Genomic DNA, 13,616 nt, shown 5'->3' on the forward strand with positions numbered 1-13,616 from the left:
TTGGAATCATCCTGGACCCCTTCTTCCACCCACCTCGATTCCAATCAGTCAAGACCTGTCACTTTTCCTCCTAAATGTCTCTTAAATCCTTCTACCTCTTTCCAGTGATAGAGAGTAGGCCTTCAATAAATATATGTTGGGGGCGCCTCGGTGGCTCAGTCAGTTAAGTGTCTGCCTTCGGCTGAGGTCATGATCCCAAGGTCCTGAGATTAAGCCCCGCATCAAGCTCTGCATTGAGCTCCCTGCTCAACAGGGAGTCTGCTTCTCCCTCGCCCACGGCCCCTCCCCCACTGTGCACTCTCTGTCTCTCAAAAATAAATAAATAGGGGCACCTGGGTGGCTCAATCAGTTAAGCATCTGCCTTCAGCTCAGGTCGTGATCCTGGAGTGCTGGGATCCAGCCTTGTGTGGGGCTCCCTGCTCCACCGGGATCCTGCTTCTGCCTCTGCCTCTCTGTCTCTCATGAATAAATAAATAAAATCTTTTAAACAAATAAATGTTGACAGTCTTTTCTTCTCTGCCACAAACTTTGTTCATGCCTCCATCCTTTCTCTCCTAGAGCACCTCTAAACTAGTATCTGTGCTTCAGTCTTGCCTTCTCCTATTCTCCATTCTCCTACCAAACTTCGTAGTCATTCTTAAACAGAAATCATGCCCCTTGTCAGTTACCTCAGATAAAGTCGAACTCTTTGCCATTAGATTCAAGGCCTTTCACATTTGGCATCTGTTACCATCTCCCCATTTATACCACTCACCACCTCTCACACTAAACTCTATACTGCAATGTGCTGTACTCAGCCCTTTTTCTCACCTTTAGGCATCTATACAAAACATTCCCTCTGCCAGGAAGAATGTTCTGCTCTCCATGCCCACTTTTGCCATATTTATTCCTACCTGTCCTTCAGAGTTCAGCTTATCTCCTCAGAGAAGCCTTCCCTGATCCACCCCCCCAAATTAAATGAAGTGTCCTTCCTGTGTATTCTTCCAGCATTTATCAGACCACACTACATGTGCCTGTTTACTTGGCTATATGTTGTCACTGTGCCTGAACTATGGGGCCTGGTAAATGGCTCAACAAACACTGATTGAATAAATAAACATTAGACACACAGCAGAAACTCCAAAAATACTTGGGATAACCACCAGTCATATAACATTTGACTTTTTAAATGAAAATTAAGCTGACAGCTTCACAAATTCTAGGAAATGTCACAATTAATAAAATGCTTGCTGAATTCCTAGCAGCCTTGTTGTAACTAAAGGCCTTACAAATGAATGAGATTGGAACTCGCCTGAATATTCTCTTTATTGGCAGCAACTCAAATTGACAGAGTTGATCCAAAAAAATCTGAGGTCAGTTCTATGTTTTCTGAGGCAAAAGGGAAAATTGTGAACATAATCAGTAAATCTGGATAATGGCTTTGTCTGGGACCCTCAAAATCACTCTTGCACCTGCACATTAGTATAAAAAATGTGGACAGGAAGCCAGAATTTATCTTATAACCAGCAACAGGTCTATGAAGCAAGATCAGCTCATGGCCACCCTCAGTGACCGTGAGTCAAATCAGTACCAAACTAAATTCAAAGGTTTCAACTGAGTATGTTCTAGAACTAAGCTGTCCAATACAGTAGCCACTAGCCATAATGCTATTAGGCATTGAAATGTGGCCAGTCCAAATGGAGCCATGCTTTAAATGTAACACACCAGTATCAAAAAAGAATGTAAAATATCTCATTAATAACTTTGATATCAATTACATGTTAAAATGGTAATATTTTGGATATATGGGCTTAAATGTTATTAAAATTAATTTTTTTAAATGTGGCTACTATAAAACTTTAAATATGCAGCTCACATTATATTTCCGTTGGACAGAGCTATTCTCGAACCATTAATCAAAACTTCTTGGGGCACCTGGGTGGCTCAGTCGGTTAAGCATCTGCCTTCAGCTCAGGTCATGGTCCCAGCATCCTGGGATCAAGCCGCGCATAGGGCTCCCTGCTCGGCAGGAAACCCGCTTCTCCCTCTCCCTCTGCCGGCCACTCCCCCTGCTTGTGCTCTCTCTCTGTCAAATAAATAAATAAAATCTTTTAAAAATAAACAAACAAAAACTTCTTGAAGGCACCAACTTTAGAATTTACAAAAAGTTGCAACATTTGAAAATAAGATATAGGACATTCTCTAAGAAAAACTGCACTTTCCCTTTAAAAACTATAGGAAGGTATCTTTTGTCCTTAGAAGACTTCAAAAACTCACTTGGTGATGAAGTTACCCATAAATTCTACCCATACTACTACATAAATTCTTCTCTTCTTTGCAACCCACTGCCCCTTTACCCCAATCAACTACTATTCTCTTCTAATCACATAGATTTATCCCAGGAAGAGACTGAGGCTTAAAAAGAATACAAGCAGAAGATGAAGACAAGGCTAGAACTCTACTGGAACTAGGCCAGTAGATGGTTTTGAATTAATAGGGAAGCATAACTTACTTACTTACTATAAAATGAAGCCAACAAACTACGGGGTGTTATAAGCCACAACAGTGAATCATCAATATCCTCCCCAACAATAAGAACACATACACTTTGATCCTTTCTCTCCAAACTTTCTCATATTCATCCCTTCCTCTCCACTACCTCTAGTCTTACACATTCATTGCGTCATACCTTAAACCTCACAATAGCCTTTTGGCTGACCTAACTCTAATTCCTCCATCCTACTGCCAGGCAATCCCACCACAATACAATTTCATTCAACTCAAACATTTCTGTATGAATCTCTACATGGTCCCTACCCTCAAAGAATTCATCACCTAGTAGAGAAGACATATATCTCATAGTTCCCTTTCCTAAAATCCTCCTCTGTACAACCATTTGAAGAACAATTTATCAGTATCTAGTAGAGCTGAAGGTATGCCTACCCTTTGATCCAGGGATTTCACTACTAGGAAGCTGCCATATCTCCTTAACACACACTTACACAAAGAGAGGAAACACATATAGAAACGTTTACAGAAACATTATTTGTAATAGAAAAAAAAAAAACTACAAACAACCTAAGTATTCATCCACAGAAAAATATTAGGTTCTTATTATAAAATCTTTCAAATATAGAAAAGTGTATGTGTATGCATATAAATGAATATATGTGTGTATACACAAACACACACACCCCTATGCCCATCACCCACATTCTAAATTAAAAGTTGGCCATCTTGCTTCATCCTACTCCTTTCTAAAAAAAAATGTACTTTACAGCTGGCACATGCTGCATTTGGTTGTTATATCTCTAGATTAATTATATTCTAGGACAGCTTCCCTTCCCCCCACACCCCATCCTTGTTTTCCTTTCCCATGACATTAAATGGCTAGTTCATTGGTATCTCACATTCTGTATTTTTCTGATGACTTCATCCAAGGTAGTACTTAATTTCTTTCATCTCCCATATCTCTTATAAACTGAGAGTCAGTCTGAAAAGTTTGACTAAATTCAGATTTTAAATTTGGCACAAAAAACCTTCAGTTGATGCAGTATACTTGATACTGAATCACATCAGGAAGCACGTATTTTTTGGTTCATTTTTAGTGATACTAGGATTAATAACTAGGCTGGTAACAGCCTGATCCTTCCACTGTAAAGTTTTATTGTTCTGAGACCAACTAGTACTCTGTGGAGTACTTTGGCACCATGCAAATATCCAATTCCCAATGAATCTTTTGCTTAACAATTTTAGCACCCATTAATGATCCTGGCCCAAGTCAAATATTTCATAAAAGGATGTAACAAATTGTGACTTTCTAATGCTATAATTCTTTCTATATTTATTATCTGGCATTCCTCACTAACTGTAATACATTTCTACTAAAAAAGCAGTTCCAATGTTAAATCACCAATTTTTAGAGTAAAGGATAGGTGTAACAGCCATCTCCATTTGTTTTTTTTTTTTTTAAGATTTTATTTATTTATTTGACAGATAGAGAGCACAAGTAGGCAGAGAAGCAGGCAGAGGGAGAGGGAGAAGCAGGTTTCCCGCAGAGCAGAGAGCCCAATGTGGGACTCGATCCCAGGACCCTGGGATCATGACCTGAGCCAAAGGCAGCCGCTTAACCGACCGAGCCACCCAGGCGCCCTGTCTGTTTTTTTTATTGTTGTTATATATGGTTTCAAATTGCTCTCCTTATTCTCTTTTATGTTCAAACTGTCCCAATTTCGTCCAACAAGAGCCTCTTCAGGTAGGCTTTAGTTGGGTCTGTGAAAGCTTTCTTGCTTCTGACACAAGATGTTCCAGGTTCACTAGGTATGTTCTCTGCCCCAGTCCTGCAATCAGTCATTTCTTCAAGGAGCCCTGGATTCTAAATGAAAGTACTGAAAGACCAAAATTGGGGTAATACAAAACATTTACCAAAGGAACATACTGTTTCTAGATCCTTTCAGTGTACAGAGCTAAGAAAGAAATATATATTTGGATGGAATTAATATATATATTAAATCCTGAATTCAAACTGACATCTATAATTCAAGTTCATCATTATAAATATTATTTTTGCTTAGCTTCTTTGATTTTATACTTGTATTTCTATTGGTTTCTAACCTATAAGCATAAAAACTTACTGGCTTTAACCTACAACAGGTACCAAATGATATCAAAATAAATATACCAATATTACAACTAGCAATAAAACAAATGAAGTTTAAGATTTCTTTCAGTTCTTTTTGTCCTTAGCATATATGCCATTTGATATTGAGCTCAAAAGTCATCTGAAATTGTGTTTTCCTCCACATATTTAAGTAACTATTTTGATATACACATAGGATCATTTAAGTTTGTTCTCAATTTTAGAGATTTTTATTTTCATTTAATTGCAATTTTTGAATGTGTGAAATATTTACATAATTCAAAAGTCAAAACTAAATAAACTCAGAAATCTCACTCCCATTCCTGTTCCCTTCACACCTTTCTTACTCTCCCTCTCCCCCCGCCACAAAGTAACCATTTTATTAGTTTCTGGTCTGTCTTCTCAGTTTTCACTTCTGCAACAGAAACAAATTAGTGTATATATTCTTACTCCCATGCACACACTCCTTACACCAAGACAGTATACTACATATACTGTTCTGCACTTTTTTTTTCCATTTAATACATATCCTGGAAAATTCTCCACAGAGATTTACCTCATTCTGTTTTATACCTGTAGAGTACTATGAGAAAATACCATAGTCTATTTTTATTTATTTTATTTTTTATTTTTTTAAAGATTATATTTATTTGACAGAGAGCACAAGCAGAGGGAGAGAGAGCGAGAAGCAGGCTCCCCGCTGAGCAAAGAGCCCGATGTGGGACTCGATCCCAGGACCCTGGGATCATGACCCGGGCCGAAGGCAGCCACTTAACCAACTGAGCCACCTGGGCGTCCCCACAGTCTATTTTTAATTAAAAACAAAACAAAACAAAACACTAGTAATCTTTTACTCTTTAGCAATCAAGTCAAAAGACCACCTTACAGTTCAAGGCCCTCTATCAACTGCTCCAACCTCGCACCTTCACCTCATCCATTTTTCTCAACTCCCACTTCATAAAGGACCCAACAGCCATCAGATTTTAAACAATTCCTCCTTTTTCGATATGTGCTCACCTTATTCCAGACCCAATACCTTCTTCCCTCGTACTATTTGCCCAGTTTAGATGGCTACATATCTTCTCTCCAAATCTGATACTTTAATCAAAGCCCATTTCAAAAATTACTCTTCTCCAATAAGCCTTCCTTAAATGAGCTAATTCCTCTATAATGCTTCCCTTTAAATTTTCTCAGGGATTTATACGATAATCTATGTTTCCCCTTCATTCATTAAACAAATGTTTACAAAGCATATATGTGCCAACAGAAAGTGAACAAAAAGAAGTCCCTACCCTCACAGAGCTTGTGTTCTTGGGGGGAGCATAGCAATCAATCAATCAATAATAGTACTGGTAAGGATAAATGCTATGAAGAAAACGTAAGGCAGGTTAATAAAAGAGAATACTGGATTAGAGATGGGGAATTGCCATTTTAGACAAAGTCTAGGGAAAGGCCTCTTTGAAGAGACACTTTTGAGTAGAAATGTGAATTAAGAGAGAAAGGAGAGCAAGGAAGGATTCCAAAGAAAAGCATCATGAAGGACAGGTCACTCTTTTGGCTGCTCAGCATCAGAACATCTTCATATGCCCAGGGAATTTCCCCTCTGATGAGTCCTGAAAGAAACCAGAACCTCCACTTACTAGTGAAGCTAAGTATTTGCTTTCCCAGCCTCCCATGCAGCTAGGGTACAGTCTTATGACCTCCTTCCAACAAAGAAGCATCCATCATGGACTTTAACTTAGAAGATATTGCATAAAAAAGCAGGAAGGATACAGATTCCATTATGGCAAGAGTGGAAGCAGATTCCAGTGACAGTAGTGGTAGTGGTGTCTTCTGTGACAACTCCTTTTCTGCTAAATTAACCAGACGTGGTTCCCAGTTTTTAGAATTAAGCCCCCCCCCCTCTTTTTTTTTAAGAACTGAGACTTCTGACTGTTCCTGGTGATCCAGGGAGATGGAACAGCAAGTATAAGGGCCCTGGGCTAGAGGGGAAAAGGACAGCAGGATATGCAATCACAGAGACAGGAATGGACCACATTACATAGGGCCTTTTGGCACTAGTAAGAAGTATGGATTTCACTGAGTTTACTAGGAAGTTGCTGGAACGTTTTAAACAGGAGAGTGTTGTGATATGATTTATATGTTATATACGTGTGTTTATGTATATTTTGTCCACTGAGGCATTTTATTTGCACGTATGTTTTACATCCCTAGAAAAAGAATCCCAGGATTTTCCCACCTGCATGTTTTTCCCACCTGAATGTTTTTTGTCTTGCTTCTTTGTGGTCCATGTCAGCTCAGTACAATGAAACCACACTGGCAGGATAGGAGCAGATTATTCTGTCATTTTTCTAGATCTTTGAGTTGCACATCAAATCTGGGGCTGATCACTCCACACTTGTTTAACCCACCCACAAGGCTCACAACAATTTTCCCAGCTCTGTCATCATCAATGATTTCAAATTTTCCCATGTAACCATACTTCATCATCACAGTTAGAAACCGGACATGACTTGGGAGCACAGCCTAATAAGGACCTGGTGTTTGCCTCTCTTTTTGGCATTGTTAATGCTCTTGAGAGAATCTGCCAGGACATTCATGTGCACCATTATGGAAAGATGGTAGAAAGAACTGATTTATATTTTTTAAAAACTACTCCTGTTTTATACAGGTAGTCCATAGAGGAAAGCAAGAATTGAGGCAGGAATACTAGTTAGGAAATTATTCCAGGCAAGAGCTGATAGTGCCTTAGGCTAGGATGATACCTATGTAATCATTTAGACTTTTTACCTTTAATTATTATATATCTAAGCTTAAATCTAGCATCTAATTTTGTGCTCTCTATTCACTACCTGTTCAGGTTCTTTTCTCTCTTGCCTTCTTTTGGACTGATTCTTTTTTAACATTTTATCTATTTCTTTTACTGATTTGGAAGTTATATTCTCTATTTTTGTTCTTGTAGATGTTCCCTAGAAATTATACCATGCATTAAAGTCCAAAGTTAATGAAAATCTTGTTTTAAAAGACCTAAGCAAGCATCAACCAGTGACAATGTGTGGACCCTGTTTGGATTCCAATTTGAAGAAACTAAATGTAAATTTTTAAGAATTTTTTTTTTTAGGGCAGTGAAAATATTTGGTATGATACCATAATGATGGACACATGTTATCATGTATTTGCCCAAACTCAGAGAATGTACACCAATAATAAATCATAATGGAAACTACAGACTTTGGGTGATTACGATGTGCCAGTGTAGGTCCATCACTTGTAACAAATGTACCACTCTGGTGGAGGATACTGATAATGGGAGAGGTTATGCATATATGGGGGCAGATGGTGTATGGGAAATCTCTGTACTTTCCCCTCAAGTTTGCTGTGAACCTAAAACTGCCCTAAAAAAAAAAAGTTTAAAAAAAACATTTTGACATAAAAAACTAATGATGTAATATATGGTGATTAACATAATAAAAAAAACATTTTGGATAGTTAAGGAAATACCTGAGAAAGTTCCCAGCTGTTAGATGTTCAGTACTTCCCTTTTTTGGTTCCATAAGACATTTCAATAAAGATGAATGTTGCATTTACTAAAAAAAAAAAGTCATTTTGCAGATAATTGAGGAAAGTGAATGCTGCCTAAATATATAATGATATTAAGGAATTATGTTTATTTTTTTCTGGATATAGTAATTGTATTATAGTTTAAGTTTATATATTTTTAGAGATAAAAACAATATATTTCTGGATTAAATAATTGATACTTGAGATCTGTTTTAAAATGAGGAATATATAAGAAACCACTGTAGTCTTGAGTTGATCATTGTTGAAACAGGGTAATGAATACATGGGAGTTCATCATACTCTTCTTTGCTTTTACGTATTTAAAGTTTTCCATACAAAGGGTTTTTTTAAACTTACCCTCTTTCTAGACAATACAAAGACCTTAAAACCTAGACCCCCACTTATTCCTTTTCTATCGCCTTGTCTTTTAATCCATTAGAGAGTCTTACTGTTATATGCAGTCAAGATTCACTTTCATTTTCCAAATATGTATTACTTTATGTTTCAGCCCTTCATACATTTCTTTCCTTCCATGTGGTAATCAATTTCATTCTTCCCAAAGTATATCCTACAGAACTGCACTAATACGGTGCATGTGGTTATTTAAATTTAATTAAAACTTCAGTACCTCAATCACACTAGCCACATTTCAACTGTTCAACAGCCCTATGTGGCTTATGACTACAATATTGGATGGCGCAGATAAAGAAATTTCCATCATCACAAATTTCTACTGAACAGTGTTGGTTTAAATTATCTTTAATGAGTGAGATGCTGGTGACAATCTGTTTTTCTCCAAAATATCTTTATTTCACCATCATTTTTAAAAGATATTTTCACTGGATATAAAATTCTAGGTTCGCAAGGTTTTTTTCATTTCATATTGCAGGCACCCTTTTTACTATCTTTTGACTTCCATTGCTCCTGTTGAAAAGTCACCTGTTTGTTTAATTCTCACTCCTTTGGTGGTTATCTTCTTTTTCTCAAGATACTTTTAAGATTTTTCTCTATGTCACTGTTTTTTGCAATTTCTTCATGATGTGTCTAGGTATAGATTTATTTTTATCCTTAGGATTCACCAGAATTCTTGTATCCTAGTTAGATATCTTTTGTTGGTTCTGGAAAATATCAGCCATCGTGTCTTTAAATGCCCCTTTTCTCTCTCCTCTTCTTCTGGAATTCCAATTAAGACACTGTTACTCTATCCTCCGTATCTCTTACACTGTCACTTATATTTTCCATCTTTTTGCCTCTAAATTACATCCTGGATAATTCTGTCTGATCTATATTCCAGTTCCATCATTCTTCTGATGTGCAATCTGTTGTAAATTGCATCATTAAGTTTTTAATCCAGTTATCATATTTTTTTATTTCCAGCAGTTGGGTTTGGTATTTTCAAATCTATGATGCCACTTTTTTTATTTTGTAGTTTCATGTTTCCTGTCTTCGAATTTGCCATTTGTTTCTGTGAATATAGTAAGCATGGTTGTTTTATCATGTATCTTCTAATTCTAATACATGAGGCCTATGAATATCTGTTTCTGCTGTTGTTTCTGTTCATGTTTCCTTTGTCTCCTTGTATGCCAGCTTATCTTTGACTATGTGCTGGTCAGTGTCCTTAAAAAAATTATTTGTAGAGACATCTAAAATGAAGAAGTGTTCTTCCAAGGAACATTTGCATTTGCTTCTGCCAAGCACCTAGGGGACACAACAAATCAGGGACCGCCCTAAATTAAGTCATGGTTTAAATTTCCCTTACCTTGCTAGGCTATGGCCACAACTTTATAGAGACTTATTTCTTTTCTCTTTTTTCCCTGCTCTGCTCAGTGCCAAGACAACTTGCCTTGAAGTCCCTTGATATTTGGCTGGAAAGTAGGCAATGAAAGGGGAACAGGGATTAGCTCTGATTTATCCTTCTCCCGCAGGTGGAGACACGTGTCCACATGTTGGGTAGACTTTGAATCTTGGTTTCTGTCCACCTCTCCCCACAAGTGTGATGAAAAGAAACCTAAATTTCTTAAAATCTGCAAACATACTCAGGCCAACAGTGGCTTCAGCTCTCCAGATATTCGGCTAACCTCTCTTGGTTTAGGCTTTCTTCCAGAATTTGGCTTACCAGATGCCCTTTTCTTTCCAGTTCTTCAAAACTCTTAAGGTGGTATTTATAGATCTTATCCAGCATTTTCAATTCTTTTCAAAAAGAGGACTGGTCTAAATACTCTAGCCCACCATTACCCAGATGTAACATCTATTTTGAAGTTGAGCTAACAGAACTTCCTCATGTATTAGATATCAGGGTACAAGAAAAAGAGTCAGAAATGACATCCAGGTTTTTGGCCTGAGTAACTTGGTGAAAAGTGCCAAATTAAAGGTGGCAAAGTGGGATACGGTGGGTCAGGTGTAAAGAGTTTAGTCACAGACATAAGTTTGAGATGGCTTAGCTAGGTTATAAGTTTCTTATAGGTATGGACAAGGTTTTCTTTTAATGCCATTCACGCCCATCAGTACTTTATAACAGTGTTGCGCACATAGTTGGTATTCAACAAACTAAAGATTTCTCTACTTCAGTACTACTGACATATCGGGACTGACAATTCTTTGTTATAGGAGATTTTTCCATGCATTGTAGGATATTCGGCAGCATCCCTGGTCTCCACCCATTAGATGCCAGTGGCACCATCCTGTCCCCCATTTTATGACATCAAAAAAAAAAAATGTCTCTAGATATTGCTGAATGTCCCCTGGGGGTAAAATATCCCTGACTAAGAACCACTAATGCTTCTTAAAGTTAGTTTATATACCATCCTTTCACTCAACTGGACACAACAAAGATATACAAGAGGTAAAAATCTATCTAAAAAAAAACTGTAGCCCACCCTAAACCAGCATTTCTCAAATTATGTTTCCCAAAGCACCAGAGGACTGCAGTACTGAGAAAGACAGTGGGTAAACAGGTAAGCATAGGCTGGAGGTGACAAAACAGTTTCACCCTCACTAAAGCAAGACCATCTCCAACTGTTACAGGATTATATATATAACATTATTATAATTTTTAAAAGAAAGCTATTGCCAGCAAAATGTCTTTTCTTCAGATATAAAATGGTTAAAATTTTAAATCTCCAGCAAGAATTACTTAACAGCTTTATTTTATTGCTATTCCACACCCAAATCCTTATTAACATAAACCTAGAAAAGATTTACTAAATTCATCTGCAAGTCCTGGCATGTATGTGCTTTATCTGTGCTCCCCTCCCTTTTTCTTTTTTCTTTCTTTTTTTTTTTTTTTTTTTTACTCTAGCCAAATAAAAATCAGGTAAAAGTTGTATGGATAAATTAAGGCCTCAAAATCAGATTCTGAAATAAAACTCATTCAAATAAATTTTAAATCCCAAACTATATAGCAAGAGCTTGTTTTAGCACCCAGAATGCTGGGACTCCTCCATTAGGTTAAACTTCCTTGTCTTGTATAATATACAGTGACAAGTATATATGAAAAAAATAATTTTCATGCTCTACTATAAACTTCTCTAAACCAGTTTTAATATTGTTTTAAATATTACAGTATAAGCTCAGCTACTCTAAAGATCACATCCTTATACAAAGTTATTTTTATTTCTTTGAATTTCAGGTACCAAAAGATGTAATTAAAATGGAACCATGCTAATAAATTAAGTTCCTGATCCCCACATAAGCTATGTATTTATCAGATATACACTCTTCATTTCTCTATCTACATTCTGTGTATACCAATGTCCCTATTTAACTGTAAAATTATGACATCATTACAAAGCTGTTCTCCATAAAACCTAGACTATAAATGGCTGTAATCTGGGATAAAAAGTATTTATTGATGACTATTTATTTTATATTTTTTATTTAAGAGAGGGACACCACGCACATGGGGAGGAAGGGCAAAGGGAGACGGAGAAGCAGATTCCCCACTGAGCAGGGAGCCCAACGTGGGGCTTGATCCCAGGACCCTAGAATCATGACCCAAGCGGAAGGTAGACACTTAACCAACTGAGCCATTGAGGCACCCTACTGATGACTGTTTAACAGTCATGTTTAAAATAATCTCAAGTTCCGTAGTTGGCTCCATAGCTCAGGGGTTAGAGCACTGGTCTTGTAAAATAATCTCAAGTTCCAGGGTGCCATGCACCTGAGATTGAGCCCCATGTCAGGCTCCCTGCTCAGTAGGGAGTCTGCTTCTCCCTTTCCCTCTGCCCCTACACCTCACTCATGCTCTCTCTCAAATAAAATCTTTATAAATAAATAAATGAATAGATAAAATAAGCTCAAGTTCCATATCTAAAGCACATAAATTACACACACATATACCTACACACAAAAAAACACTAAACAGGACTAAGGATTCATCAGTTAGCATGTCTAGAACTTCCCATGCACCTGCCAAAACTTAATCTTCCTCCTATCCTCCCTGATGTTGCTACCACCCTTTTTACCTCCCAAATTAGAAGCCTGAGAGCTATCCTTAACTTTCTCCTCTCCCTCATGTCTTTACATACAGTTGGTCATCAAATACTGTAAGGTCTACTTCGCATCTCTTTTTATCTTACATTCTTTTTTCTCAATAGGCAATAGTTTGTATAGCTCAAAAAGCCAAACCCAGAAATGTATACACAGAAAAATCTCAGTGGAAGCATTTACACTATTACCACTCCCCCCAGACACAAGTAATCACCTTTGCTAGGTTCATGGGTATCCTTCCACTATTTCTATTATGACCAAAAGATAGCATTACTACATACACTGTTCTCCATCTGCTTTTCTTAACACATCCTGAAGATCTTTCCTATTAGTTCATAGACAGCTTCCTCATTTTCTGTATAGCTACTTAGTATGCTATACAGATCTTAGTTTATTATGGATGGACACTTACTATTATATACAACACTGCAACTAATAACTGTGTAAATGTATCATTTCGTTTCATGTAACTGTAGGATAAATTCCCTGAAGGACTGCTGAGACAAAAGTAAATACAATTCTAATTTTGATATATATTGTGAAACTACCCTCACGTCACTTATAAATTAGTCCTTTTCTCACCGCCTTTGCCACTGCATTTTCATGCCTATATTAATGAAGTACCTCCTTACCTGGTTTCCTTCCTTCCCCAACTATTGTCCATCCTATTGTCAACTGGTTATTATTTTAATGAATTTGTAAACATACACTATAATATTCTAATTTTAAAATTCCAAAGATTACTGTAAAAGCTAGTTCCCTCTAATCATCCCTCCCTATCTCTGCTCCCAAAACCCAATCCTCTATCCACCACCCAAGAGATAAGCACTATTATCAGTTCAGGATTACCCTACCAGACCATATTCTTTGCATTTGCATGCATGTATGTGTACCTGCCCCTCCAAAACACAGCACTGTTCTGGGCTTTTTTCCTTATGTATATAAATAG

At 37.2% G+C, this 13,616-nt stretch overlaps 1 protein-coding gene across 8 annotated transcripts in view; it reads right to left on the bottom strand.

The window, feature by feature from the left end:
* The window catches only part of GABPB1 (GA binding protein transcription factor subunit beta 1), a 63,763-nt gene that overhangs the window by 38,479 nt on the left and 11,668 nt on the right, over positions 1–13,616 (bottom strand). The window contains exon 1 of one of the 8 annotated variants that reach the window (XM_073876990.1): positions 2,496–2,607. The exons of 6 other annotated variants lie outside the window; for them this stretch is intronic. The gene's annotated coding sequence lies outside the window, so the exon portion shown is untranslated. Of the gene's footprint in view, positions 1–2,495; positions 2,608–13,616 lie in introns of those variants that run through there. One more of the 8 variants, XM_025883903.2, reaches the window with a different exon arrangement.

Source organism: Callorhinus ursinus, unplaced genomic scaffold, assembly GCF_003265705.2.
Source record: "Callorhinus ursinus isolate GAN/ISIS: 27379988/994484 unplaced genomic scaffold, GSC_fseal_2.0 scaffold25, whole genome shotgun sequence".
Classification (NCBI taxonomy): Eukaryota; Metazoa; Chordata; class Mammalia; order Carnivora; family Otariidae; genus Callorhinus; species Callorhinus ursinus.